The 27,232-nt window shown below is 44.8% G+C and overlaps 1 protein-coding gene across 1 annotated transcript in view; it reads left to right on the top strand.

Moving 5' to 3' along the window:
• The first annotated feature begins 1,330 nt into the window (after nt 1-1,330).
• GPRIN3 (GPRIN family member 3) overlaps nt 1,331-27,232 on the top strand; it is a 59,837-nt gene continuing 33,935 nt past the window's right edge. The window contains exon 1 of the mRNA XM_074950589.1: nt 1,331-1,549. The gene's annotated coding sequence lies outside the window, so the exon portion shown is untranslated. The remainder of the gene's footprint in view (nt 1,550-27,232) is intronic.

Genomic DNA, 27,232 nt, shown 5'->3' with positions numbered 1-27,232 from the left:
AGCATACCTGTTTTTTCTGGTTCACGGTGGGCAAGTTGGGCAGAATTTTCAAAGCAGAGACCAGATTTGTGTATGGAAAAAGTCACAGCAAAAGTTTTACCTTTCTTCACATACACATTTGTCACAATTCTAGAAGTATATTGTATAGCTGTGCAAGCAAGTTTCTAGTTAGATACCTAAATAAACAGCTGTTTGCAGACAAACTTTCCTAATTTGCACAAGTAGCCCTAGTAAATGCTTATGGATTTAATATGCACGGGTCTCCCTCTTCCCATATAAAAATGATGGCCTGCTATGTCCACCTGTGTCTAGAATACAGAGAAAGAGTTTCACTTTAGGAGCTAGAGAGAACAGATACTGCTCAGGCCTAATAGATGATGCAAAGCAACCCTCCCTGAGCACCCTCAGCAGCCCCAGCCCCAGCCTAGCTGCTGCTCCATGCAGCTCTATCTCTGACATTTCTTGCCAGTGAGGGGAAAGTCACTAATCCCTTCCCCACCACCACTGGGGCGCTTTGCAGCCTCCTTTCCCATGGCTGGGAGAAGCAATAGTGTCCGCTGGCAGCAGGGAGAGCCCTGGGGAGCAGAAGTGGGGCTGGTACGTGCTGGGGACAAGCTCGCTGAGTGGCAGAAACCAGGCGGCCTTGGGGAGGCAGCACCTCCAAACACATCCCTGGCATTACCTGCCTGCCCAAAGGACAGGGGAAGCGATAGGAGGTAGCAAGACAGAGCAAAATGGCTCACCCACCATCCCAGCTAGTGGGCAGAGGGGCTCGGTCCCCACTCCCCTGGGGGCAGATGGCAGAGGTGGGGGGCAGAGGAGCTTGCCCCTCCCCCGGAGACAGATGGCAGAGGGGCTCGGTCCCCTGCTTCCCTGGGGCCAGATGGCAGAGGTGGGCAGCAGAGGGGCTCGGTCCCCCGCTCCCCATGGGGCAGAGGGGCTCGGTCCCCCCGCCCACGGGGCAGATAGCGGAGGTGGGGGGCGCAGGGGCTCAGTCTGCTTCCCCAAACAGGGGCGGGCGGGGGGGGGGGGGTGCACGTGCAGTAGGGGGAAGAACTCCCCCCCCCTTGAATGTAAAGGGCCAGCTCTCTCCTGGGGGGCGAGCCTGACCATCCCCGGCCAGGCAATGGCGGTGCGGGTGCGGGCTGGCAGCGGCGGATCCCACCCGGCGTCCCGGGAGGCTCCGTCGTGCGCGCCGCTACCCACTCCCTGGCCGCCCGGCAGCGCCAGCAGCGGCGATCTGCGCTGCCGGCCGCGGAGCTCCCGCCCCGCCCCTGCAGCCCCCGCCCCGCCCCGCCCCGCCCCGCCCGCGGGCTGCGCGGTCACTGGCGGGGCTCGCGCTTCCCCGCGCGTGTTGCCAGGGCGGGCTCGCCGCTCCCTGTATCGATTTGCCTGGCGGGAGCGCAGCGGGGGCTCGCCCCCGGGATCTCTGCGGCCGCCCCCCAGGGAGGAAGCGCTTCCTTTGCTGCACAGAGGATGGATTTCTCTGCAAGGTCATCTGTGCCTTCGGCTGAGCTGCGGCGGCGGCGGCTGCCCGGCGGCATTGAAGGTAAGGGAGGGAGCCCAGGGCCGGTGGCTTGCGGGTGTATGTTGATTGTACGTGGCTGGTGCTTGGGGTGGTGTGGGTGTCACACGGTCATCGGGGCCGGTCCTGCTCCCCCCGTCGCTTCAGTGCAACCTGGCTTGCTTTGCCACGGAGGGAAAGAAACCACCTTGCGCCTGGAGACGAACTCTGCCTGCAAGTTTGATCAGGGCAAAGCAACCCCTAGGCATTGCCATTTGCAGAGGGCTGGGGACGGGCATAATACCAGCGAGGCACAGCAGGGGATGCCTTGCCTGACAGTGGAAATCGGGGCTGGCAAATGGGGTGAATACAAAACGCCCCCCCCCCCGCCCACCCAAATGCTTTGCTGCATGCGCGAGGAATAAGCAGCAAAACCGGTCTGGGTGAGGGGAGCGCGGCGGGGCCGGCGTGGGGGATGCGTCTGTGCCCTGCATGTCTGCAGCCCAAGGTTGTCGCTGTGAATTCTTAAGAGGCTGAAGCGTGGACAGGAGGAGGGTGACCCGTGCAGTTGGATGGGGGACCGCAGTCTGGGTCCTCTTCTCTGTCCTAGTGCAGCACTGGGGAAGAACCCGTTCCCATCCAAAACACTTGGACGTTGTTTGCTAAAAGCTGGTATGCCTTTGGGATTATTTCCCCCTCCAAGGAGTCTGGGTCGTGGCTGGGGCTGGAAGAAATGTTTACTACAGCAGGAAGATAAACAAACAGAACGGATGGGATGCAGGCCCAGATTCATAACATATTTACACCCCATTTATAGCAGGTGGAGGGAATTGCTGTTGAATATTTGACTCTGAAAATACGTTGCAGGCATTTTACCAGATACCAGCTCATGGTCAAATCCTGAAGTCTTTACAGGGAGTGTGTCTTACTATATGTCTGTACACTGTCTAGCATAGGGCTGCTAGGCAATACTGCCATAAAAACAATAACAAAATAATTAGGCAAACCCTCCACTGAAGTCAGAGGGCCTAATTCTGCCTTTTAATTACACAGACCGTGTAAGAAGGCAGAATTGTCTTCTCAGTGGCTTCAGTGGGAGTTTTGCCTGAGTAAGGAGTGCAGCAATGGGTCCAACCCATTTATTTTTTTCCAGTCACAAGTGCTGCATGTTGTTTTTTTAACTTCTTATCATGTGTGTAATGGTCACCTCTCCATCGTAGATCTGGGCAGAGAGACCCAGATGAGTCTTGAAAAGATAATTGCTCAGTTGTTTGTTGATTTCAGAATTATTTTGTGTTTGCTTTTATTTCTGTGGTTTGTCTCTGGGAAGATGTTATGGTTTTTGGTTTTCAAAATGAAATAAACAGAATAGTCGGATGTTAAAGGAAGAGAGGAGGGAACAAGGTGCTATATTTCCATCTGTAAAAGATGGGTTTGAGTGGCAAAAATGAGTTTTGCTGCAATGTTGCTTTGCTATTCAACAGGGGAGAGTAATTACCCTAGCAACAGCACTGTTGCACAGTAAAAATACTTGCCCAGTACAAATACTTGCCCAGACACAAGTGATGAAAAACAAAACACTCCATATCTTTTTGCGGTGTCATTTGTTTCAGAACCTTTGATTTTTTTGCACAGATTTTTGTTTTTAAAGGAAGGGTTGGGTGGAATAAGAGTGAGGTGGATGACAGAATGAGGCTTCACAGCAGTCATCCTAAAAGAGACTAGAAAAAAGCCTGTGAGCAATAGTTTATATCCCCTTCCCAATCTCTGTCCTTGGGATGTACTTTTTCCAGGAATGAAAATACATGTTACCCTACCCTTCCCCTTGTATTTCCTAAACCAGAGGTTCCCAACCTGTGCATTCTGTGGAAGTCTGCTGAGAGCTGGCTGGTCACATGATGTTAGTTCTCTTTGTTTCCAGTTGCTAAAGTGAATTAAAAGAAATTAACATTCCATTAAATACTTTCCGAATGTTACTTTTTCCTGTAAGCCAGTGCTGTAGTTGCCATGCTGTAGTAAAGCGGTTGCCTGAGGGAGATGTCGTTTGTCCTTGCAGGAATAGGAGTGGGGGTGTGCAAAGGACAATCACTCTGAGATGTGGGCCACGCTGTAAAAAACGTTGAGATCCCTGGCTTTGAGCATTATTGCCATTCCATACCTCAGGGTTCATAAATCTTCCAAAATCCTGTTCCTGCTCCCACTGAAGTCAATGGCAAAACTCCAGTTGACCTCAAAATCAGAGACTGATGTATTACAATGGGGGAATCACAGTTCTTCACATGAAGTTCTTCACACTTCCGATGAAGTGAGCTGTAGCTCACGAAAGTTTATGCTCAAATAAATTTGTTAGTCTCTAAGGTGCCACAAGTACTCCTTTTCTTTTTGCGAATACAGACTAACACGGCTGCTACTCTGAAACCAGTTCTTCACAAGTGAATCTGCATTTTTTAAATCCCATCTTCTTTGCCTTTCCTGCATGTTTCTTCTCATCTCAGAAAGGGAGGACTAACTCTGCCAATGGATTTCACAGATTTTTAAAGCCCGAAGGGATCATTATGATCATCTACTCTGACCTCCTACATAACACAGGCTATAGAATATTTCCCGGGAGTCCTGCATCTAGCCCGACAGTTTATGGTTCTTCTAAAGTATATCTCTTAGATAGGTATATATCTTGATTGAAAGACTCAAAGTGATAGAGAACTTAACACATTCCTTGAGAATTTGCACCAGTAGTTAATTACCCTCACTGTTAAAAATTTACGTATTCTTTCCAGTTTGAAATGTTCTGACTTCAGTGTCCAGCCATTGGATCTTGTAATGCCTTTGTTTTGTTTGTCATCTTAAGTAGCCATCTGGTATCAGATATTTTCTCTCTTGGCATGTGCTTATAGATAGTAATTGAATTGCCTCTTAACCGTCTCTTTAAGCTAAACAGATCAAACTCCTTTAGTCTTCCCTGGAAGGTAAGTTTTCCAGAACACACATGTTCTGTAGCTGTTCTTGGAACCCCTCCACTTTTTCCAATCTCCTTTATAAAGTCTGAGTACCAGGACTGTATTCAGTATTCCATTAATGGTCTCACAGATAAAAACACTTCCTTGGTCTTGCTCAGTATTCACCTGTTTATTCATCCAAGGATTGCGGTAACTCTTTTTTTCCACAGCAACACAGGGGGAGTTCATGTTTAGTTGGTTATCTACAGTGACCCCTATGTCCTTTTCAGAGTCACTGCTTTCCAGAATAGTTTCCTAGTCTGTGAGTGTGACTTGCTATGCATCTAGGTACAATGAATGCTTTGCATTTGGCAATAGTAAAGTGATTTGTTCTCCCCCCCCCCCCATCTCTTCATTCACTGGGGGGTCTGCAATTGAGTAATAACAGGGCACTGCTGTTTCCTTCTCCAGAAGTCAGATAGAGTTAGCCAGTGACTTCATTGTCAACACCATCCGCCCATCTTCTCCTTGTAATATTTGTTTCATACATACTTCAAGGTTGTATGGGTGCAGACATTTTACATCTGGAGAAGAAGCTAGGGGTTGAGTATTGATGATGTGCACCTCAGAGCATTGGTTTTATAATTGATTTCATTCATACATGTCTACAGCTGTTGGTATGGTGCTTCCCCATTACACCGAGCTTCGCTCTTTTCTTGCAAGTGCTGTAATTTCATGTTCTGCTCTGAGGAAGTTTGTATCTGTAACTGATGTTTAATGACAAGTGAATGAGTAGTGGCACACTGAATCTTAATGAAAAATTACTGCCTTCAGTACGTTAGTGTCTAAACAGGGATGTGTAATGTATGGGGGGGAGCATTGGTGAACTCTGTATGGCTGTAAAGAGAAGCACAGTCATACCAACCACTAAATTAAGCCCCTCTAGTGTTTGGGGTAACTGAAGACAGTGTTTTGTCATGGATGACTGGATTAGAGCTATGGTGCTCGTGGCCAGTTCTACTCAGGTCCACATTCGCTCTAGCAGACTTTAAAATATTAGAAGGGAAACCAATCTTGGCGCAGGAGAAGAAATCAAGGTATGGATCCTGTGTGAGGAGAGGTAGCCAAGGTGTAGGGGTAGATGTTTCAGAGTAGGTTGGCTGAAACTAGGAGTACTGAGGGATCTGTCAAGGCCTGGGGAAGCCTACAGAGCTTAGGAGCTCTGGTGGGCAGCAGGGAAGCCCTGCTGGGCAGCAGGGAAGCTCAGGTGAATTTTAAGACTACAGGAGTCACTGAAGAAGCATTACTCTAGCAGTCAGTGTTGGGTTCTGCTGCTATGGAGCTGCTATTGCTTCTGCCTTCCCTCTATTCACTTGTGTACATTATATCAAACTCTGAATCCCAGAGCACTCTGCTTCTCCATGAAGATGGGAGGAAGCTGTTTCTCTTCCCCAAAATATGGCACAGGGTTGGAGATAATGCATTTCCTGGTGTCTTCTCAGCACTCCAAAATGACTTTGGGGAACTTCCCCCTCGGAGGGATTTTAGGAGGGATGGCAGGGAGATGAGGTGTCTCAAGTTCCAGGTGGGTGGATATGGATAGTTTTCCAATTTATGTCACTGACTGCCCAGCTGCTGTAGCCAGGAGCACTCACCTGGAAGGAGAGACTGGGGACAATGAAGATTGCACTGATACCTGTCCCCTCTGGGGCGGACTGTCTCTACAGTGGTTCTGTGAACCTGAGGAAAGATGGATTATGAGCAGCATTGTGTTTTGTTGCTAGTTCAGTGAAACATGAATGGTGCTTCTCCACGCTTTCTATTTTTTGGGGGTAAAGAACTAGAGGTGAGCAGAAGAGGTTAAGAACTTTGATCTGCTACCACTACTTTTTCTTTTTTCTCCTTTTCCTTCTTCAGACACTTTTGTTGAATGGTTGAGATTCTTGTCCTTTCCATGTGGAAGATGCAAGCCTTCCTTGGCCTGTCATGTGTTGTTGTGGATCGTGGGATCATAGAAGTCAGAGAGGGAAAATACTTAACAAGCAATTTAGTCATATCCCCTGCCAGTGTAGTATAATACATTTTGCTTTTGTATCTCTTTTTATGCTGCTCTGTCTGACATTTCAAAGCTTTGCCTCTTGAACCAGTGTGAATGGTAGTCCTTATTGTTGGCCAAGCTAAGAATGAACAATTTACCTCTCGCTGAAGTGTTGTATTATTATGTAAAGAGTTTAGCCTTTCAGATTGTCATTAATTGGGCAATTCATTATAATAAATGCTTGTCCCTACCAGATACGTAACTTTAGGATGGCACGTTCTTTTAATGGTGGTGCATAAAGCCATCCATAGAAGAAATAGATAAAAGTCCACTGTTTCATGCTCTTTAAAGCTAACTAGAAATTAATAAAAGTCTACGTTTTCTTGCTTCTCAAATAAAGATCACACCAAGGAGTAGATTTTTTTATTTTTATTTTATTTTATTTTTTGTGTTAAAGGAAGGTAGAGCATGGGCATGGTAACTAAATTATGTGTGTGTAACTATAAATGTAGAAGGTTATAATGAACTAATTCAAACATAAGGACATGCAGCTCTGTTAAAAAGATACTGCTTATTTTGCTGGTCTTTAGAAAAAGGAATTTGCTTTGTTCTCTCTCATAAATTTACAAGTCCAATGTGTATGTAGTGATGTCTGAGATCACTGCGGCACCTGCTTTGGGTTACCTCTTAAACAGCAAGTGTGTGAGCACAGATATTCGCTATATCTATCTATCAGTCCCTCATCACCACAGTGACTGACTGCCTCCCAAGTATTTAAAAATAGGAAATGATATATGTCAAATCTATTCTTGGTGAAATTATAAAGTTAGTACTACAGCAATGTTTCTTTGACAATTTATTAAATATGTGAATTTTTTAAAGGAAATAACGACCTCCTTTTTATATCCTGTAAGAGCAATGGCTTGATTGATGTTTTTAGTTTTGTGTGCGTGCCTGCGCCCATGAAGAACTTGTTTCTGCAGGGAAGCAAAGCTGGTGAGGGGGCAATGAATTTTTCCTTTTAGTTGGTTCCGTTAGTCTTCTCTCTTGCAGGAGTGAGTTCTATGGTCCATGTCCAGCTACTGGCAAAATTCTTTGTCTTTCACACTTGAGCCTCCCCGTATTGTCTGAAGGCATAGGTGCTGGAACTAGAGGTGCAGGGGGTGCTGTCGCTGGCTTGAAGTACTAATAACCCAAATAGATGGTTTCCACCTTCAGCACCCCCACTATAAAAATTGTTCCAGCATCACTGGCTGACACTTTCATCGTTCCAGTGGATCACGTCTGCCATGATCATGGTCAGAGAAATGCTCTCTCAGGCATTTAAGTGCAATCCCATGTGTGGTTTCCATACCAGGGCAGAGACTTTTAAGAGGACTCAGTTCAATGGAAAGCCAGGGCCAAGGATGGAGCCCAGATGATGCATTCACAATGACCTGTGTTGCTAAGTGGTTGGGCTCCTGTTTTGTACCCATTGGAGCTTTATTCGGGATGTGTGGCCTCATTATTATGTATTATGAGTTGCACGCTTGGAGGTCACACGTATGTGGATCAACGTGAACAACACTGAGTCTGATGTGATGGGGTTCAACTTTCTGGCAGAGGGAAGTGGGTATTTTTGACACTGGCTTTTTGAGCAACCAGTGACATTTAGCAGTGTAACAGGACTGAAATGCTTTGGACTGTATTAACAATCTGAGGGCAGATGCCTTCAAGCATGAGGGACATTACAGAACAACTTGAAGACTATCAGTTACTATTTTTAAGTTATAAGAGTAAAAAAACATTACTGGGCTAACCATCTTCTCTTTCTCTTTCAAACTACAAAAGATTGCTTCATTTGCAAACATTAAAGGCCCAGACATGAACTTACTCCTGCAAGTCTTCCCTCTGGGGATGGGTTAGAAGCAGGTGGATTATATTAGTACATTCTGGGAATGGTAAAGTAGGTCAAATTTGAGGAGTAAAAACCTTGCTATTCTTATGGTTTTTATTTTACCATTTAACCAACAAAATACCACACATTACAAAAATTGAAGCTGAGGCACGCAACAGATCATTAATATTCAGGGCCAAATGCTACTTGTTGGTTTCCTCTCTGGCGCAAAAGGCAAAAGCAACCTGCTACTTTCAGAATTACAGATATAGACGGAGAGTGAAACTAGATAGGATAAAATAGATAGGAACCTAGAGTGAATTTTTACTGGTGACTTGCAAAACATTGAAAACAGTCTTTTAACGCATTGCACTGTGTTCTTGGTTTCATTTTATTTCTTTGTTTTATGACCAGGTGCTCTCTCTGGCCCAGTGACTGTTCCACTGTGGATAAATACGTAAATCATTGAAAGAGGGAGAGAGAATGGCAATAGCTCTGTAGCCCAGTGGTTAGGGTCCCTACCTGGGAGGTGGGAGACGCTTGATCCAGTCCCCGATTCCAATCTCTCTCATTATTGATCCACAGTGGAGCAGCTTCAGCAGGAGACCAGAGGGAGCCCCACATCAGTATAGCCTGTTAGTTTGAGCACTGTCTTGAGAGGTGGGAGACACCTGTTCAAATCCTATTTCCCACTCTGGCAGAGAGAATTGAACTTTGGTCTCCCATATCCCAGGCAAATGCTGTAACCACTGAGCTAAAAGCTATAAGGTGGGTACCATTACTATCTCCTCCTCCAGCCGGATTTTGAATGGGATATGTTCCTATAGGCATGCTCAGAGGCCACCCGTGACTTAGAGTGTGTCATGCACATCTTCCCTCAATTCATGAATTGCCCTGAGGCTTAGGCGGGAGGTCAGACTCCTGATGCCTATAGTGAGCAGCAGTGCGCATATCCCAGGGTATAAAACCTAGGCACGTAGGGAACTTTTACAGCAGAAAGTTAGGCACCGAGTGAGTTTAGGCACCTGCAGGATGAGGCAGCAGCTGAGTGGGAGTTTTGTGGATCGCAGTGGTGCCACACCCCAGGACAGCAGCGCCGAGGCTCCTCAGTTGCTTCCTGGATTACACCCCACCATCTTACAAGAGACTTTATGACAGGATGAGGTGCAAAACAATGGCAGTAAAAGATGTTTTACTGGAATACAATCATTCCTGGTACTTTCTGAGTCAAATAAAATTAATTTCCCCCTCCCCCCATAAAGAGAATGCTTTAGATAGTGTCTCTGAATAAATGTTTTACATTCATTTCTAACAAATTAAAACGAGGTGTATGTGTGTGTTTTCCATTGTGTTGTACACGTGGACTTTGAACTCGGAAACTGTTCTATAGCAACAAAGACATGCACTGATTGATATTTGAATCGTAGCGATTCAGTTACTTATTAAAGGTGAGCAACTCACTTCTTGTTTAGAGTCAGTGGCCAAATGTTTGAGTTTGCACATTTGTGACAAATATGAAAGGGCAGAGATGTCGGTACCCTGCTGTGTAAACATGGAAAAAGTGTAATCGACAACACTCACGACCCCATTCAATCTATTAGTTTGAGAGAGAGAGAGCGAGCTTTGTGGCTAAGAGGCAGTTTAGTACTGCTTCACGCTCTGATCTGTCCGCTGCTGAAGAATGGACACGTTTACTTGGGTACAACTATTTAATTGAGGTGGAGGAGAGGGAAATGCCAAAATGCACAACAAATATTGCTCACAATGAATTATTTCACCAGTTATAGTCCCCCTGCCCGTGTACTATAGCCTATCCTCTTGGAGAGACCAACTTTGTGCTGACCGACCACCCCAGACTAATATGATATAAAAAGTAAATGGTGGAAAAAAGAAATCTGATATGTTGCTATTACCAAGTTTTCCAAGTACAAGGAGTAGTTCACATTCAAAAAGACAAAGATTCTACTATTTTAAGAAGGATCCAGCTGCAGGTCACATTTTTTCCAACATGATGTCTGTCTGGACTGTAGATAGTAGTAGCTCCAGTTGCTTTCTCTATTCACTTTACTATACACTAATAGTAGCATCATGGGATGTTTAGTTCTATTTATTTGATTTTGCTTTCCCAAAGTGGTCTCTCTTACCACGACATAAAGAAGCTTCTTAAGGGTGCTGAAGCATTTCATGTCATTCTGATGACAAGATCATGAGAGTTCAACTCTTCAGAAACAACGAGGAGTTCTTGTGGCACTTTAGAGACTAACATTTATTTGGGCATAAGCTTTTATAGGCTAAAACCCACTTCATCAGATTCATGGAGTGGAACATACAGTAAGAAGGTATAAATACACAGCATATGAAAAGATGGGAGTAGACTTACCAAGTTGGGGGGGGGGGGTCAGTGCTAACAAGCAATTCAATTAAGTTGGAAGTAGGCTATTCTCAACAGTTGACAAGAAGAAGTGGAAATCACTTTTGCAGTGTTAATGAGGCCAGTGTAAACAAGGTGGCCCATTTCAAACAGTTGACAAGAAGGTGTGAGTATTTAGCAAGGGGAAATTAGTTTTTGTAAAAATAACGCGGCGTATTTGTGGCACCTTAGAGCATAACAAATTGATTTAGTTTTTGGAGTGACCCATCCACTCCCAGTCTTTATTCAGGCCTAATTTGATGGTGTCCAGTTTTCAAATTAATTCCAGTTCTGCAGTTTCTCATTGGAGTCTGTTTTTGATGGTTTTTTGTTGAAGAATTGCCACTTTTAAGTCTGTTATTGAGTGACCAGGGAGATTGAAGTGTTCTCCTACTAGTTTTTGAACGTTATAATTCTTGATGTCAGGTGTCCATTTATTCTTTTGTGTAGAGATTGTCCGATTTGGCCAATGTACATGGTAACTCTTCAAAGTATGAAATACAACACTGCATGCTCACGTAAGAGACAGCATTTGTTAGCCCTTGCTTTTGGTAAATTAGTGTAGTGGAGAATTTAGAGATATAGTAGAACACCAGAGTTACGAACACCAGAGTTATGAACTGACCAGTCAACCGTACAACTCATTTGGAACCAGAAGTACGCAGCCAGGCAGCAGCAGCAGAGACACCTCCCTGCCCTGCGCTTGCCCTCCATCCTCCCCCCCCCCCCCCCCAAAAAAAAGCAAATACAGTACAGTACTGTGGTAAAAATTAAGGGGACGATTTGACAAAATAATGAAACTGTTTTTCTGCTCGTTTCATTTACATTAAAGATGGTTAAAAGCATTTTCCTTCTGCTTAGTGAAGTTTTAAAGCTGTATTAAGTCAATGTTCAGTGGTAAACTTTTGAAAGAACAACCATAACGTTTTGTTCAGCGTTATAAACATTTCAGAGTTACGAACAACCTCCATTCCCGAGGTGTTCATAACCCTGAGGTTCTGCTCTAGCTCTTTCCTTGCTTCCCTGTTGAAGGACTCAGGGCAGGTCTACACTACGGCAGGGATGGACGCTCTGAGATCAATCCACCGGTGGTCAACTTAGCGGGTCTCGTAAAGACCTGCCAAATCGACTGCAGATCGCTCTCCAGTTGACCCCTTTACTCTACCCCCGACGAGAAGAGTAAGGTAAGTCGACGGGAGATTTTTCTCCCACGGTGTAGACTGTGCAGTAACTTGACCTAAGGGACGTCGACTCCAGCTACGTTATTCATGTAGCTGGAGTTGCGTCATGTAGGTCAACTTACCGCGGTAGTGTAGATATAGGCTTAGTTGAAGCTCTAAGGAGCACATAGTAGTTTGCAACCTACCAAGTTGCTGGTTGGACAAGCTGGCAAAGAACACACATGGGTGGTGGTTTTATTTTCATAAATTCTGTTTGGCAGTGCTGCCGTAAGTAGAGGTGGCTGCATTCAGAGGGCTACCTATTGGATAAAGGCATGTGGATACCAAGATTATAATACTCAACCATCTTGTCTTAAGAATGTATATTCAGAAAATAGTAGTTTTTTGATAGGAGGAGAACTAGGGAGCACTAAGGAGAGAGGATTGAGGGGGGCATGAGGAAGAATGTAAGAGGAAAACTTTGGCAGTGGCAGCACTGTCTTGAAGGTGGAGGATAGAAGCTTAAAAAAGGGGGTGAGGAGGAGAGAGGATGATACGGCTGCTCTGGTAGAAGTGGAGGATAATTTTAGACTGGAGTTGAGGTGGGAGTCTAAAGAGGAGGTGGTGCAGGTTGGTTAATGGACTAGCCTTCTATCCCAGAGACCAGGTTTCAAATCTTCTTTCAGTCAAAAGTGACAGCTCGGCAGTTCCCTCTTAGTGAGAGATCCCAACCCTCCTTTCTTGCGGTCATGGTATATAACACACTCCTTTCAGAGGGAAACAGATTTTTCCAGTTTTACTTTTTCCCTTTGGTTCAGGCCAAGATTCTCGAGTGTCAGACACAAAACAAACAGGGTTTCCCTTCACTGACCTTAAAAAATTAAGGTGACTGGAATCCTGCCCTGGCTTCGTTTTACTCTGTTTTATTTCACTGTCTCCTTCCTGGTATTATTTTTTCTTATTCTCTTCACATCCCCAAGCACTGGTCTGTTCAGCATGTTTGGTAAAAGGTTTGCCAGCATCCACGCTGAGCATACGCTTATCTGCAGAAACCCATGGCCCCTGCTCTATCTTCTTTTAACCATCTCATGTCACCACAATTTTTGAAAGGGCTAATTGTTTAATTAGCGCTGAGTGGCACAGCAAGCAAGCAGAGCTGTCAGAAACAGAGCTTTATAAAATAGGTCATTTTACATGCTCTGCTATTTATTTCTCAGAACAGCCAGCCCCACCCTTGAATTCTTCAGAATCTGGTTCCTAACCAGTCTGCGTCCCTCTTGAAACTTGGCTCTCTTTTTCCACTTCCACTCCTCCTGTCCTATAAGGGATGAATTATCTTGTACAGCAGAGCTAATCAACACAGGCTGAAAGGGTGGCGTTGGAGACTTGGTGCATTGGACAAGATAGAACCCATTATAGATTCATAGATTGTTGACTGATTTTATGCATAGTAACACCATTACTTTAGTACTGGTGTTCACCAACTGAAATTTACTGCAATAAAGTGCCACATACAGTAATGTGATTTGTATCTATTTTATCACTGCTTTTTTCAGAGAGTTTATGTAGGTAATGATAGAGCAGTTTCTTGCAGTGTTTTAACAGTTGGAATTAGTCCAAAAAGATTGGCAGCTTTCCCACTGTGTTTTGCCTCTCGACCTGGCTGACGTGCTGAGCGGAGAGAAACATGGGATATTTTTAGCTATTGCTCGGGTCTGAGTCGAGGAAAGCCTGACAGGATGGTATTTTATGGACATCTAATTTAACAGCTTCCTCGGCCCCAGGTAAATAAGACCATTAGCATAGAGTTACTCATGGTGGATGAGACAACTGGGTCCATCTGAACTAATATCCTGCTCCTAGTGGTGCCAGTGAGGGATACTTAAGAGCAAGACAAAACCCAGCCCACAATACCCTCTGCCAATTGTGCTATCCTGGATGCAGGATTCCATCTCCGCTTCCTCGGTAGAGCTGCTTCAACCCAAAAGCTTTGTAATATTGTGATCTAATTTCCTAGCTAAGAAGATACTACACATTATGATAATCTATGATAGCACCTAGAGGTTTCAATCAAGATAGGGCCCCATTGTGCTCGGAATTGTACATAGATAGTTGTTTATTGCTATCTGTATGTTCAGTTCCTATCTCAGAGTTCAACAAGGTTGGTTGGTTGGTTGGTTTTTTAATGTGAGATTGCCCCAAATCTATGGTCTCAGTCATGTAACTGACTGCACTTAGACACAGGGGTGCACATGCACACAACTGTGGGCAGGATTGGGGCCTCTGTAGACAAGACAGAAGGTGGAGGTAAAGGTATTAGAACTGAGGTAGGGGAGAGAGAGAGAGAAAATCAAGTTCATATCATAAGGATCCTGGAAAGCCAGGCATATAGATCCAGATCTCAAGTGTCAGTCCAGCTCTTGCACTACAACACACCATCCAGTTCTGGTGCAGAGCCCCCTTCTCACCTGCTAGTTAACAGATGACATACATGTTTTAAGTGCCTTGGTTTTAGAGTTTGGGTTTTGTTTTCTGAATGCCTAGTTGCCTGCTAGCAGTGATCTTTCAAAGTAAATTAATTCAGGCCAGTCTGCCCCAATATATTTCATTTCTTTGTGTAAATCGTCTGCAAGGTCAGTGATGTAGAACTCATGCATCATGATTTGACAGCCAGCGTGTCCAAGCAGCAGAAGCCTGTAGAGCAGTCAGTAGCTACAGAGAACAAATTTCTAATGAACTATGCCCATAGATCATTGGCTATTAACACCATTACACACCATATTGATCTTTTTTTTTATGTCCTCCCGTAAATCAGAGCGGGTTTATTATTAGAGATCTCCAAATAGGTAGTGAAGGATGAAGTCTCTGTGTATGTAATCTACACTGGGAAGGCTTGCATTTCTTTGAAGGAGTAGCAGTCTGCCTAGTTGAAAGGCTGGAAGAGCCATATTTCAGGATTATTGTTAACTACAGTTAGGTACCTGTTCTTTCAAATGTAGGCAGAGAGAGAGAAGCAAATAGTATATAGTGACCTGCTTGAAATGAAGGCTGAGATAAGCAGTACTGCATCCCTGGGATCAGAAAAAAACCCCAAACCATGAGCATATGACAGGCAAAAAGCACCGAAAAGGGAGCAGGTTTTCTCTCTGCTAAAGGGAGCAGGCATTTCCTGGAATTTAATTCTCTGTGAAAGTGATAAACCTTTGTTTGAATATATAGATATAGATAATGATATGAATTAAATTATATCCTGCTATAACTGACCCAAGTTAATAAATGTCACGGCCATCTCTTGGCGAGGCATCAAGGTCATGCTATAACATTAACTGTTGTTGTGATCCAGAAAACAAATAGGCTATTTTTGTATGTATGTGTGCGGGGGGTTTCTTAAGAGAACATGACAGACAAATATTAGTTAGCGTGATCAGGATCCCAGATTGCCTTCTAGTGACGAAGATCTTTTGGTTCATCATTTCCAGTGACGTGAATGTGACAGCAAACAAAGAGAAGCCAAAAAATAAAACAAACAACCTGTACAAGGTGTTACGCAGTCAGTTTTGCTGCTAAGCTTTCCTTTGTGCAGAAGGACTGCTGGTTTGGGTAGGGAACACTAATACTAACCGCTGCTGGGGACTGCATGCGGTAAACAGGTACAGCTAGAGAAGATGACTAACTTTAAAAAGGGTTGTAAAAGAAAATAGCTTCCTCTCAAATTATGATAGCAAACATTTGTAGGGCTTGATCTAGCATCCATTGAGGTCAGTGGAGTTTGCAGTAGCCCCATATAATACAGTTCAGAGCATTTTACAAACCTGAACTCTCACAACTACCCCCCGGAAGGAAAACAAGGCAGAGAAAGTAAAGTCATAATCTTCAACTTTGTGTGCCTAAAATTAGGCAACTAAATTTATATTTAGACACCTAAGTAAGTGGCTTGAGGTTCAGAGGTGCTGAGCACACATAGTCAATGGAAGATGTAGGCATTTGGAACTATGACTGGGCCTCTTGCCTTGGCTGACAAGTTTTCCTGCAATTCCCCCTTAAAACCCACTACTTGCACTTAACATTCACACATGAACCTGATCGCTAGTTCTGCCTCCACCCATTATTCACCCCAGTTATTTGATTTGTATCCTATTTATCAGGATTGAGTCCTGGCCCTATGAATTCATGCTAACCAGGGTAAGACTCACTGGGAGAACTTGCCGAAGTAAGGGCTGCTCACAAGAGTGTGTTTGAAGGAGTGGGCCCTTCAAATGCCAGGGGGTAGAGACCTTGTTTGCTTGCTAGAATCTGATATACTCTTAGAGGCCCATAAAAATAACTAACCATAAACAGCCAAAGGATACAAAAAAAGAACACTGGGGTGGACTGAGAAAAGGATGGGGGGGTGGGGGGGGTATCCTCTGTTGCACAAGTAGGATAGCTCTATTAGAACAACACAAAGGAGACTTATCAGGGCTGGGGATCCGGCCCAATGAATTATCTCGCTTCTGATCCATGTTACTTACATCACCTTCTTCTCATCCCAAAGGATCTTTAGAGACACAGAGAGTAGTATAGCATCACCCTTTATTCCTGTCCATGGCTTGTTCCTCCATTAAGCCCAGCCCGGTTATATACCTGCAGATGACACCCCACCATATAGTTGGTGGTCAGTTTCTAGTTCTGACAGACTGGTTAGATTTCCTTTTTTTGGATCCTTTCATCTGTTTGTTTTCTGCTGTATCCCCATGATCATAATCTTTTCAGTTGCAGCAAGTCCCATACCCTGATTTCACATCCTACCTTCCCAGCTTCTTCTTTTGCCTTAAAAATCATTCCACTTTACACATGCCATCTTCCAAGGAATTCATTCCTACTGCCTCCAGCCTTCTGATGTCTGTTTCATTTAACTCAGTTGGTTCCAAACCGTAGAGTAATACTGTTAGTGCACTGGTTTGATAAGATTTCACGTTGGTACCAAATTTAATGTTTGTATCCATCGATAATTTCATCAACTTGTGTGCAGCTAAAGCGTATCTTCTTGTAACTCCTTGTCAATGTAACCATCAGCACTGATCAAGCTTTCTTGGTATAGCTAAGATTTTCCTTGTTGTACCACTTAGCTGCTGCATTTCCACCTTTGATCTATGGTCCCTTTTCCAAAAAGCAAACACTTCGTCTTCTTGGCATTTATTTTAAACCCAAGTGGACTAACCAATTATCTGAGGTAACTAAGAGTATCTATAAATTGTATGAGGTCATCAGCACAAGCTAGAGAGCTTAACTCTCGATCACCCTACACCAACTTCAGCCTCGTCTGATGCCACAGTTTCTTGCCTACTACTTCCTCTAAAACTGGCCTTAATCTGTTGACAAATTGCAGTACTTCCGTCATGATTTTTCCCAGTACTGATGATAAACTTATACTTTCATAATTATTCAGATCAGGAGACGCTCCTTTCTTCAGGTTTGGTACAACTATAGCCATTAGCCAGTCGTCTGCTACCTCTTCTTGCTCCTATTCTTTCAATGCTTTGAGAGCATGTGTCCCACCAGCTTTTGGAGTCTACAGAAATGCTGAGTGTGGCAGTGATCATGAACTAATGGGAAACATTACGATTCAGGTAAAGTCAAACCGTATGAAAATGATATACGAAAAGATTAAGTTGTATGGAAACACAGTCAGGCCAGAGAGGCAACAAATGAACTGACAACAAATGACAAGAAGTGCTGGAAGTATGGAAGGATCGTCTTGGCAAATTGCTGAACTCTGCTGTTCTTCCAGATGCAAATATTCTAGGCATGTGAGATGACCAAGGCACCTTGCAAGGTAAAATGGATATCCTCACTGAATTACCCTCAGAAGGTGCAGCAGTTAAAAATGGAGACGCGGCAGGAATAGATTACATATAATTAATTTTAGTCGGAGTTGCTTAGAGGCTATGGGGCCCAACTCCTTGAATCTTCTGTGGTCATTTACACTTGTGCAAATTGGGTATAAACCACTATGATTTGGTAGCGTTTGATTCCTATCTTGCACTGTTGTAAATAGCTACTCAAGGGGTAAGGGAGTGGGAAATCAGACCCTGTAGGTTTTGTTTGATTGTATTGGCAAGGAATTGTATTTAAGTCCTTTCTTGGAATGTATAACGGGGCGGCTGCTGGCTTCTGACTCTGGTGCCTCCTAGTGGCCCATCTGGGGATTAGTTCACCAAATAGTCTGGCGCCCCTTCCTGGGGTAGCTCAGCCTGTTGTCCCACTTACTTGCTCTATGGCAGTGGTCACCAACCGGTAGATGGCGATTGACTGGTCAATCAAAGAACCTCTGCCAGTCTATCACAATGTCCAGCCACCAAAAGTCCGATCATGCAGCAGGGCTCAGGCAGGCTCCCTGCCTGCCCTGGCCCCACGCTACTCCCGGAAGCGGCTGGCATGTCCAGGGCCATCCCTACCCATATGCAAAGTACACAGCTGTGTAGGGCACCAAATTTCCTGGTGCCCTACGCAGCTGCATGCTTCTCCAGCTCCTGCTCTGCCCCAGCCCCGCCTCTTCCTGCCCCTGCTCTGCCCCAGCCCTGCCCCCACTTCCCTGAGGACTGCAGCAGGGGTCGGGCCTGCAGTCACCGGCAGCAGTAAGTGGAGCGTCCTGGCCCCAGCCTGTTCTGCTCCCCTAGCTCCCAGCTGCTCTGCTGGTGGGTGCTGGGTGGAGCAGGCTGGGACCAGATCACTCCACTTCCAGCCACCCCATGAGTGTGGGGTTGGGCCCACCCTGCACTCACTGGGCAGCAGGAAGTGGAGCGACCCAACCCCAACTCAGCTCGTGCTGAGGGGCGGTTCTCCCTGTTCCCCAAACCACAAATCCCCCCACCTCCACAGAGGGCTGCATAGCGCACCAAAATGGATAGGGATGGCCCTGGGCACGTCCCTGTGTGGGGAGGGTGGCCAGCTGATCTCTGTGTGCCGCTCCTGCCTGCAAGCACTGCCCCCATAGCTCCCATTGGCTGGGAACGGGGAACTGCGGCCAATGGGAGCTGCAGGGGCGGTGCCTGCAGGGATAGGTAGCGCACAGAGCCATATGCCCCCCACCCCTTGGGGCCATGGCGCAGGGACATGTTGGCAGCTTGCGGGAGTGGCACAGGGCTGGGGCAGGCAGGGAGCCTGATTTAGCCCTGTTGCACCATCGCCCGAGGCAAGCACCGCCCAGCGGGAGCCCGCACCCCAGCCCTGAGCCCCCTCCCGGAGCCAGCACCTCATACCCCATCCTGCCCCCCACCCCCAACCCTGAGTCCCCTCCCGGAGCCAGCACCCTGTACTCCCTCCTGAAGCCCTTACTCCCTCCTGTACTCCAACCGCCAGCCCCAGGCTCAGCCCAGAGCTCCCTCCCACACTCTGAACCCCTCAGCCCCAGTCCAGAGCCCGCACCCCAACCCCGTGCCCCAGCCCGGTGAAAGTGAGGGAGAGCGAGCGGGGATGGAGTGAGTGGGGCGAGGCCTTGGGGAAGGGGTAGGGTAGATCCTGGGTTGCCCTTAGATTCAAAAAGTGATCCTGTGCTTTAAAAGGTTGGAGACCCCTGCTCTATGGCCTCTCTTGTGCCCCTGGAGCTCCAGCACTTTCCTCTTCGTGGCTTAGCCTTATGGCCAAGTCACATTGATGTGTCTCCTCCTCTCTTCCCTCTCCCCCGTTCCAGGGTATTTTCCTCAGCAGTCCCCAGATAGGTTGCCTCTAGGATGCCACTCCCGCAGTGGCTTGTAGGGGAACCTGGGTCCACTCTCTACACCAGGTTCAAAACTGAAGTTTAGGTTTTAATTCTCCAGGCCCTTACTTCTCCTTCCCTGGACTGCTCCCTACTTTCCCCCCTTGTATGAGGCACTGTGACTGCAGGCTTCCTCACAGAAGTCCTCCCTCCCTGTTGCCAGCTCCTTGGCTTTAAAGAAGCCCTGCCTGTTTCTGCCCAGGTGAGTTTCATCCCCTATTAAGCCTCATTGCATCTGGGCTCTCCTCCAGGTACAGCCTATGGCTAATTTGGCCTCTCTTGCCTATGTTAACTCCTCCAGGGCTAGTGTGGCTTTAATAATCCCTCTTAAAATGCAGATATGTGAGGTGTTGACTGAAAGTCTGGCTCCATTCTGGAGTTCTGTGGTGTAAGAGATCAATCCAGTGGGTCTTCTCCCTGAGTGACAAGGAGGTGCAAGAAGTGAGAAGACAGGTCCCTAGTAAAGATTCTAGTTGGAAATTTTCAGCTAGTTGCACTAAATTCCATCTAATCTAGTAGGTTTTGGAACACAGCAACAAAGCCCAGTGATGAGTCGCTCCCTGAGACTACTGGTTGTCCATCAGAAGCCAACAGAGACATAGAGACTAAGTGAAGGATTATAATAGAATCTACTGGAATTTCCTGTAAAGGGGATACTCAAAGGGTCTGACTATTCTCTGATACTTGTGTAATTCAGGAGTAGCTACATTGAAGACAACATGTAAAAAAAAAAGTTAAGTGAGAGGGGAATTAAGACCAAATTTTTCTTGGGGGTGAGCAGAGGAGAGGGGAAAAAAAGCTGTGTGAAAGTATTGTTTCAACCCAGACTGCCTAGGACACTTATCTGATTTCACAATCCAATACACAAACGCCTGGAGGAAGGGGTGAGAGGTTTTTCAGCCAAAGGGTCTAGCTTACATCAGAGAGGGATAGAGCCGAACTGTAGTTTTGTGGGGTTAGGGAAACGCTGGGTCTTGCATTTGAACAATGGAGCAAGAATTAACCAATTAAACCCATGACTAAACTCACTGAGCCTGATTTCCCAGTGCTTTTTCATCTTGTGTGGTCATTTACACCTTCATAAAGTGATTATAAAACACTCCCAACTCAGAAGGCTTGTGTGTTACACCCACTCTACGCTTACTCTGCCAGATTCAAACCAGGGTGATCTGAGTCCAAATAAGCCAATAATAGAGCCTTTCTGCTTTAGGGCTGTAAGATCTGGCGCATGGTATGTTTCCAAAAGCCAGGTTTATGCTGCTACACTGGTTTATACCAGCTGAGGATCTGGCACATGAATATTTTCCTAAGGAGGCAAAAACTTCTGTTTTCTGTTTGTTCATAAGGATAACCCCAGCTTCCAAATCCATGCACCCCTATAACTTTTGTGACTGCTTTAATAGAATTATCATTAGGCCATAGGAAACCTCACTCAGGTCAATATGAGAGGAAAACAGTAAGTGTTCAGTCTTTACATGTTGTTGGGAACTCCTGTATTCATTGGCAGGTTTTGCCAAGTTATATTATAATACAACCCAGCAGCAATTTGGCATGAATTAAGGAATGTTCTGCTATGAAGGAGAAACCACCATTATAAGAGCTCTTGGAATGGATACTAGAATATTGTTTGGTATGATCCTAGAAGTTGCAGATAGAGAAAGACCTGTTTAAAATCACTGAGTCCATTCCCTTGCAAGGGAAAAGTGTACAGTGTCAGATATCTGGCTGATCCTACTCCAGAGACCTATATTTAAAGTTAGTTACTCAAGTCAGACGATAGAGGGTTGGAGCTAGATGGATGAAATTCTCCACTCTGTCTCTCCTCTCTTGTGTATTCAGACTTATTTCTTCTCTCTCTCCTTTTAGGGTGAATATAAGAACCAGAGGGCTACATCCTCTGCAAATCCAATGTACCTGGCTATGTGGGGATTCCTTTAGTGTAAGGGCATGTGACAAAGAGAAAGATGGTATAGTCAAGGTGCTTCTGCATTCTGGTAATCCCTGGCTGTCAGAACAGCTCCTTGTGCGGGGGAGCATTGTATCTGACCACAGTTTAGAGCTGCTGTCAGAGCTACTCTAAATTGTACTGGGGGGACAAATGGGACCACAGCCAATCCCGCTGTCAGAATGTCAAGGGCTTAAAGATTGGGTAAATGAGTTCTCCCATCCCAGCGGTGCTAGAAACCATACTGGCACAATTGAGGATCTGGCCCTGAATCTAGACAGTTTCGGGGGGGAAATTGGCCTTTAGTATTTAACATCTTAACCTTATTCTGTTCAAATGCCACTCTCGTTACTATTAATTTTTGTCACTTTTAAGCACCAGTTTCACAAGAAACGTCCTGGTTGATACTAGGTTCAGCCTCAAAGATGAGTCATTCGGAAAATGATAAAACATAAGTATATGCAGGGTGGCACTGGAGGAGGCAGAACGAGTGTGATAAAACATTTATCTGGAATAGGATACTCAGCAAAATTGTATGGAAACATGATGACAGAATTATACCACCCTGGAAATCTAGTATCTTACAACAGTAGTTAAGTTTTATAACACTGTGTCATGCTGAGTCATCTGAGTATTGTTAAAACAAAATGCTAATTCATCCCGCAGGGTTGATAATTAGTGAAGGGCTTAAATTCAGCACAGGATTATGAGAAACCCACATTTTCATCCAGGCTTTACCCCTAATGCCTCCATTTTTAAAGCTCCCCTGAGTAATCCTGGTCGGTCACTACACTTCACTGAGTTACTGATCGCCATCTAGTTCCTGAGGATTACAAGAAAAAAAATGCAGAAGTGTTCAATGACTATTACTGTTTTGATGTGGTGGGAAGATGAAATAGTATCATATGGCGATAACACTCTTTCCATTCCATTAATAGCTCTGGAGGATTCAAAACAGAAGGTCCGAAAGTTACACATTTTCAAATCAGCAGGTCCAGATAACTTGCACCCAAGAGTTTTTTTAAAAGAGCTGGCTGAGGAGCTCCCTGGACTGTTAATGCTGATTTTTCAATAAGTCTTGTTCCAGAAGACTGGAAGAAAGCTAAAATTATGCCAGTTTTTAAAGATGTTAAACAGGATGACCCAGGTAATTATAGGCCTGTCACCCTGACATTGATCCTGGGCAAGATAATGGAGCTGCTGATATGGGACTCAAGTAATAAAGAATTACAGGAGGGTAATGTAATTAATGCAAATCAACCTGGGATTATGGAAAATAGATCCTGTCAAAATAACTTGATGTCTTTTTTTTGTTGTTGAGATTATAAATTTGCTTGATAAAGGTAATAGTTGACGTAATATTCCTCGACTTCTGTAAAGCATTTGATTTGATATCATGCGTCATTTTGATTAAAAACCTAGAATATTATAAAATTAATATGGTGCTCATTAAAGGGATTAAAAACTGGCTAACTAATCGGTCTCAAAAAGTAAATGTAATTGCGGAATCGTTATTGAGCAGGTCTGTTTTCTGTGGGTTCCTGCAGGGATCAGTTCTTGGCCCTACGCTAGTTCAGCTTTTTATCGGTGACTTAGAAGTAGGCATGAAATTACCAGTGATAAAGTTTGCAGATGACACACAAATTGGGTTAGTGGTAAATAACGAAGATGCCAGATCACTGCTACAGAGTGATTTGGATTGCTTGGTAAAATGGGCACAAGCAAACACTGTGTGTGTGTGTGTGTGTGTGTGTGTGTGTGTGTGTTGTTTTTAATACAGGTAAATGTAAGTGTATACATCCAAGAACAAAGAATACTTGCAGGATGAGGCACTCTAACCTGGGAAGCAGTGACTGTGAAAAAGATACTGAGGGGTAAGGGATAGAAAATCAGCTGTACATGAGCTCCCCGTGTGAAACTGACTGAAAAAGGTGAATATGATCCTGGAAGGCATCAACAGGGTACTCACTAGTATGAGCAGAGAGATGATTTTACCTTTATATTTGGGACTGGTGCACCTGCTGCTGGAATACCATTTCCAGTTCTGATGCCCACAATTCAAGAAGGATGTTTATAAATTGGAGAAGCTTCAAAGAAGAGCCATGACAGTGATTAAAGGATTAGAAAACCTGCCTTATAGTGATAGACTTCAGGAGCTCAATCTATTTGGCTTAACAAAGAGCAGGTTAAGGGGTGACTTAGATTATAGTCTGTAAGTATCTGCATGGGGAACAAATATTTAATAATGGTCTCTTCAGTCTAGCAGAAAAAGATAACACATGATCAAATGGCTGGAAGCTGCAGCTAGACAAACTCAGACTGGAAATATGGTGTAAATTTTTAACGGTGAGAGTGATTAACCATTGGAACAATTTACTGTCAGTTGTGGTGGATTGTCCATCTCTGACCGTTTTTAAATCAAAACTGGGTATTTTTCTAGAGGGTGTGCTCTAGGAATTATTATGGGGAAGTTCTATGCTCTGTGTTATACAGGTCAGACTAGATAATCACAATGGTCCCTCCTAGCACTTCTAATCTACAGATCTCAAAGCATTCTTACAGATCGTGAAATCAAGGCACAGAGAGAGTGTGACTTTCCTGAGGTCACCAAAGAAGTCAGTGGCAGAGCAGGGAATAGCATAATCCAGGTCTTCTGGCTCCCAGTCTGTTGGACCATGCTGCCTCTCACATTTGCACAACTGGCACTAATTGGCACTCTTGTTAATCAGCAGTTTCAGCCAAGGATTGAATGGGCAGAAAGAGTCCTACCCTCTGGAGCTGAATGCTTCAGGTCAGATTTGAGGCCCATCAGCGAGATAGTTTTTAGGCATTTGCACTGCTCCTATTGCACCTGTTCTGTGCACAGACTGTTTTTAGGACTAAATTCAGCCTTTAGTTTCACCCATGCTGGTTCATTCATCTCTAGGCAGTGAGGTTACTCCACTGGGGCTGAGAACAAAACCTGGTCCTTAGTCTGCAGGAGGGTTGGACAAGTTGGATCGGTGGTGACCATGGAAAGGTTTCATAAATAGGGGGTTCAGTGGGATTGATCTGATTGGCTTAGCCATCCATGCCCTTTTCCACACACGAATTAAACAGTAAGGGCCAGATTGTGTCTGGCCTAGCAGATGCACAAGAAGGGGAGGGCACAAGCAGTCTTCTCCCCCTCCTCCTTGAGCATCCCAGACACGAAGGCCTGACAATAATCGTCTCTGTTCTGGTGAGGATAGGAACTGTTCCCGCCTCTTCCCCCATCCCCTCCATGGATGCAAATCACTCTGAAGGGGACAAGGAGGAGGTGAGGCACAATCCTAGCCATTGTGGTGGTACAGCTTTGCATCATCTGTAGTCATCAGGATGTCAAATTGTACAACCAGGCCATAAGAAAAGAGGCCTGCAAAGCCTTCCCTTGAAAAATTTCTGTGTAAAATGGTTCCTTTTGGAAGTAAATTCCAAACAGAAAATGCCTGGTAATATCAGAAATACACATTGGCATGATACTGGGAAATTGCTGAGTAATATGCATCCGACTCAAGTGGGCTCCGGGGAATATCCTCTGGAAAATGTATTTTTATTATAAATTGGTTCATTTTAGAACTATACTCTTCCCAGCTGGGCAGGAAGGCCGCCTTGCCAAAGCAATGGCCATTAAGTACACCCACACTTTGTCCCCAAAAACAAGACAAATGTACTGGATGTCTTGATGTAGCACGCAAGGTTTCCTCAGCAGGGTTCCTGTACACCGTGTATTTGTGGGTATTCGCATGATCCGTAACATCAGGCTTGTGAGAATGAGAGCAGAAGTTACTGTTGAGAGTCAACCCAAATAGGCAGACGAAAGGAAAGAATCCAAACCATGACTACTGTAGCCACACAACAGTATTGCCCAGGAGGAAAAAAAGGTGAAAGGGGGACAGAGGTGGTAATATTTTTAAGTAGCTAACAAGCAAGGCAATGGCAATTCAATTATCTTCTATTGCATTTCTCATCATATTTTTAACAGTCAAGCATATAACAAGAGTTGGTTACCTTCAGTAATTAACTGCATCCTGGACTCACATGCCAAGATAACCCACTTATCATGTGCTCCCCACTAAGACCATCTGCCACCTTCTAGTGAGTAGTGAATCTCACGTACTTAGCATTTTACCCTATGTTTCCTGTAATTGTCTTGTGAGTGGTCTAAGCTTTGTTTAACAATCAGACTAGCCTCTGGCCACCAGTTATTTGACCACAGGAGTTTAATTAGCTGGCAACCAAGGCAACCCCAATTACTTTAAAGCAGGTTATGCTGAGTAAAGTAACTAGCAAGCAAGACACTGCCTAGCATAAATTCAGTGAGTGAAATTGGCCTGTTATAAAACGGTGCAATCCTCTTGAAATCAATGGAGTTGCACTAGCTCATAGTTAAATTTGGCCTGTTAACGTAGGTGTAGAGACAGAAATATTAACATATGTATCCAAAGCACTGTAGGTTCCTACAATCCTGACACAGGAAGTCAACCAGAAATGTCCTGGCAGTCAGCTGTATGTAGGTAAGTGATTCAGAATGAAGGGAGGGCAGATGAGGTAGAGATGATTTGATGGGATGGCTGGACTCTACACTGTATCTAGTGTGTAGGATGTCACTTTAAATCCCTATCCTCTTATTCTACAGCCAAATGATCCTAAAAAGGTTCCTGGAATTTACAGGGAGACACAGGTGTCTCCATATAGCTGCAGATAGTGCAGTAGCAAGGCCTAAGTTCTAGGTGAACACTGAAGAGTGTAAAAAGAAAAGGAGTACTTGTGGCACCTTAGAGACTAACAAATTTATTTGAGCATAAGCTTTCATGAGCTTCAGCTCACTTCATCAGATGCATGCCATGGAAAATACAGTGGGGAGATTTTATATACACAGAGAACATGAAACAATGGGTGTTACCATACACACTGAGAGGTAAGGTGAGCTATTACCAGCAGGAGAGAAGAAAAACCTTTTGTAGTGATGATCAAGGTGGGCCATTTTCAACAGTTGACAAGAACGTGTGAGGAAACGGGGGGGGGGGGGGGGGGAATAAACATGGGGAAATAGTTTTACTTGGTGTAATGACACATCCACTCCCAGTCTTTATTTCAAGCCTAATTTAATAGTGTCCAGTTTGCAAATTAATTCCAATTCAGCAGTCTCTCATTGGAGTCTGTTTTTGAAGTTTTTCTTTTGAAGAATTGCCACTTTTAGGTCTGTAATCGAGTGACCAGAGAGATTGAAGTGTTCTCCAACTGGTTTTTGAATGTTATAATTCTTGACGTCTGATTTGTGTCCATTTATTCTTTTACCTAGAGACTGTCCAGTTTGGCCAATGTACATGGCAGAGGAGCATTGCTGGCACATGATGGCATATATCACATTGGTAGATGTGCAGGTGAACGAGCCTCTGATAGTGTGGCTGATGTGATTAGGCCCAATAATGGTGTAAACAGTAGTAGGGACATTGACTGGATATGTAGCTTGTTGTATCATTTGTCCTTGTGGACAAGTTGCTGGACCCCCCCATGCCCCCTCCTGGCTGGATGTGGTATTGCAACACTTTTTGACTCACCTTCCCCACCTTCTTTTGGCCTACTATGGTGCAGGGGTTTCCT

This window comes from Natator depressus, chromosome 4 (assembly GCF_965152275.1).
Source record: "Natator depressus isolate rNatDep1 chromosome 4, rNatDep2.hap1, whole genome shotgun sequence".
NCBI classification, from domain to species: domain Eukaryota; kingdom Metazoa; phylum Chordata; order Testudines; family Cheloniidae; genus Natator; species Natator depressus.
The sequence above is the reverse complement of the archived record's forward strand: the minus strand, read 5'-3'. Positions and strand labels throughout refer to the sequence as shown.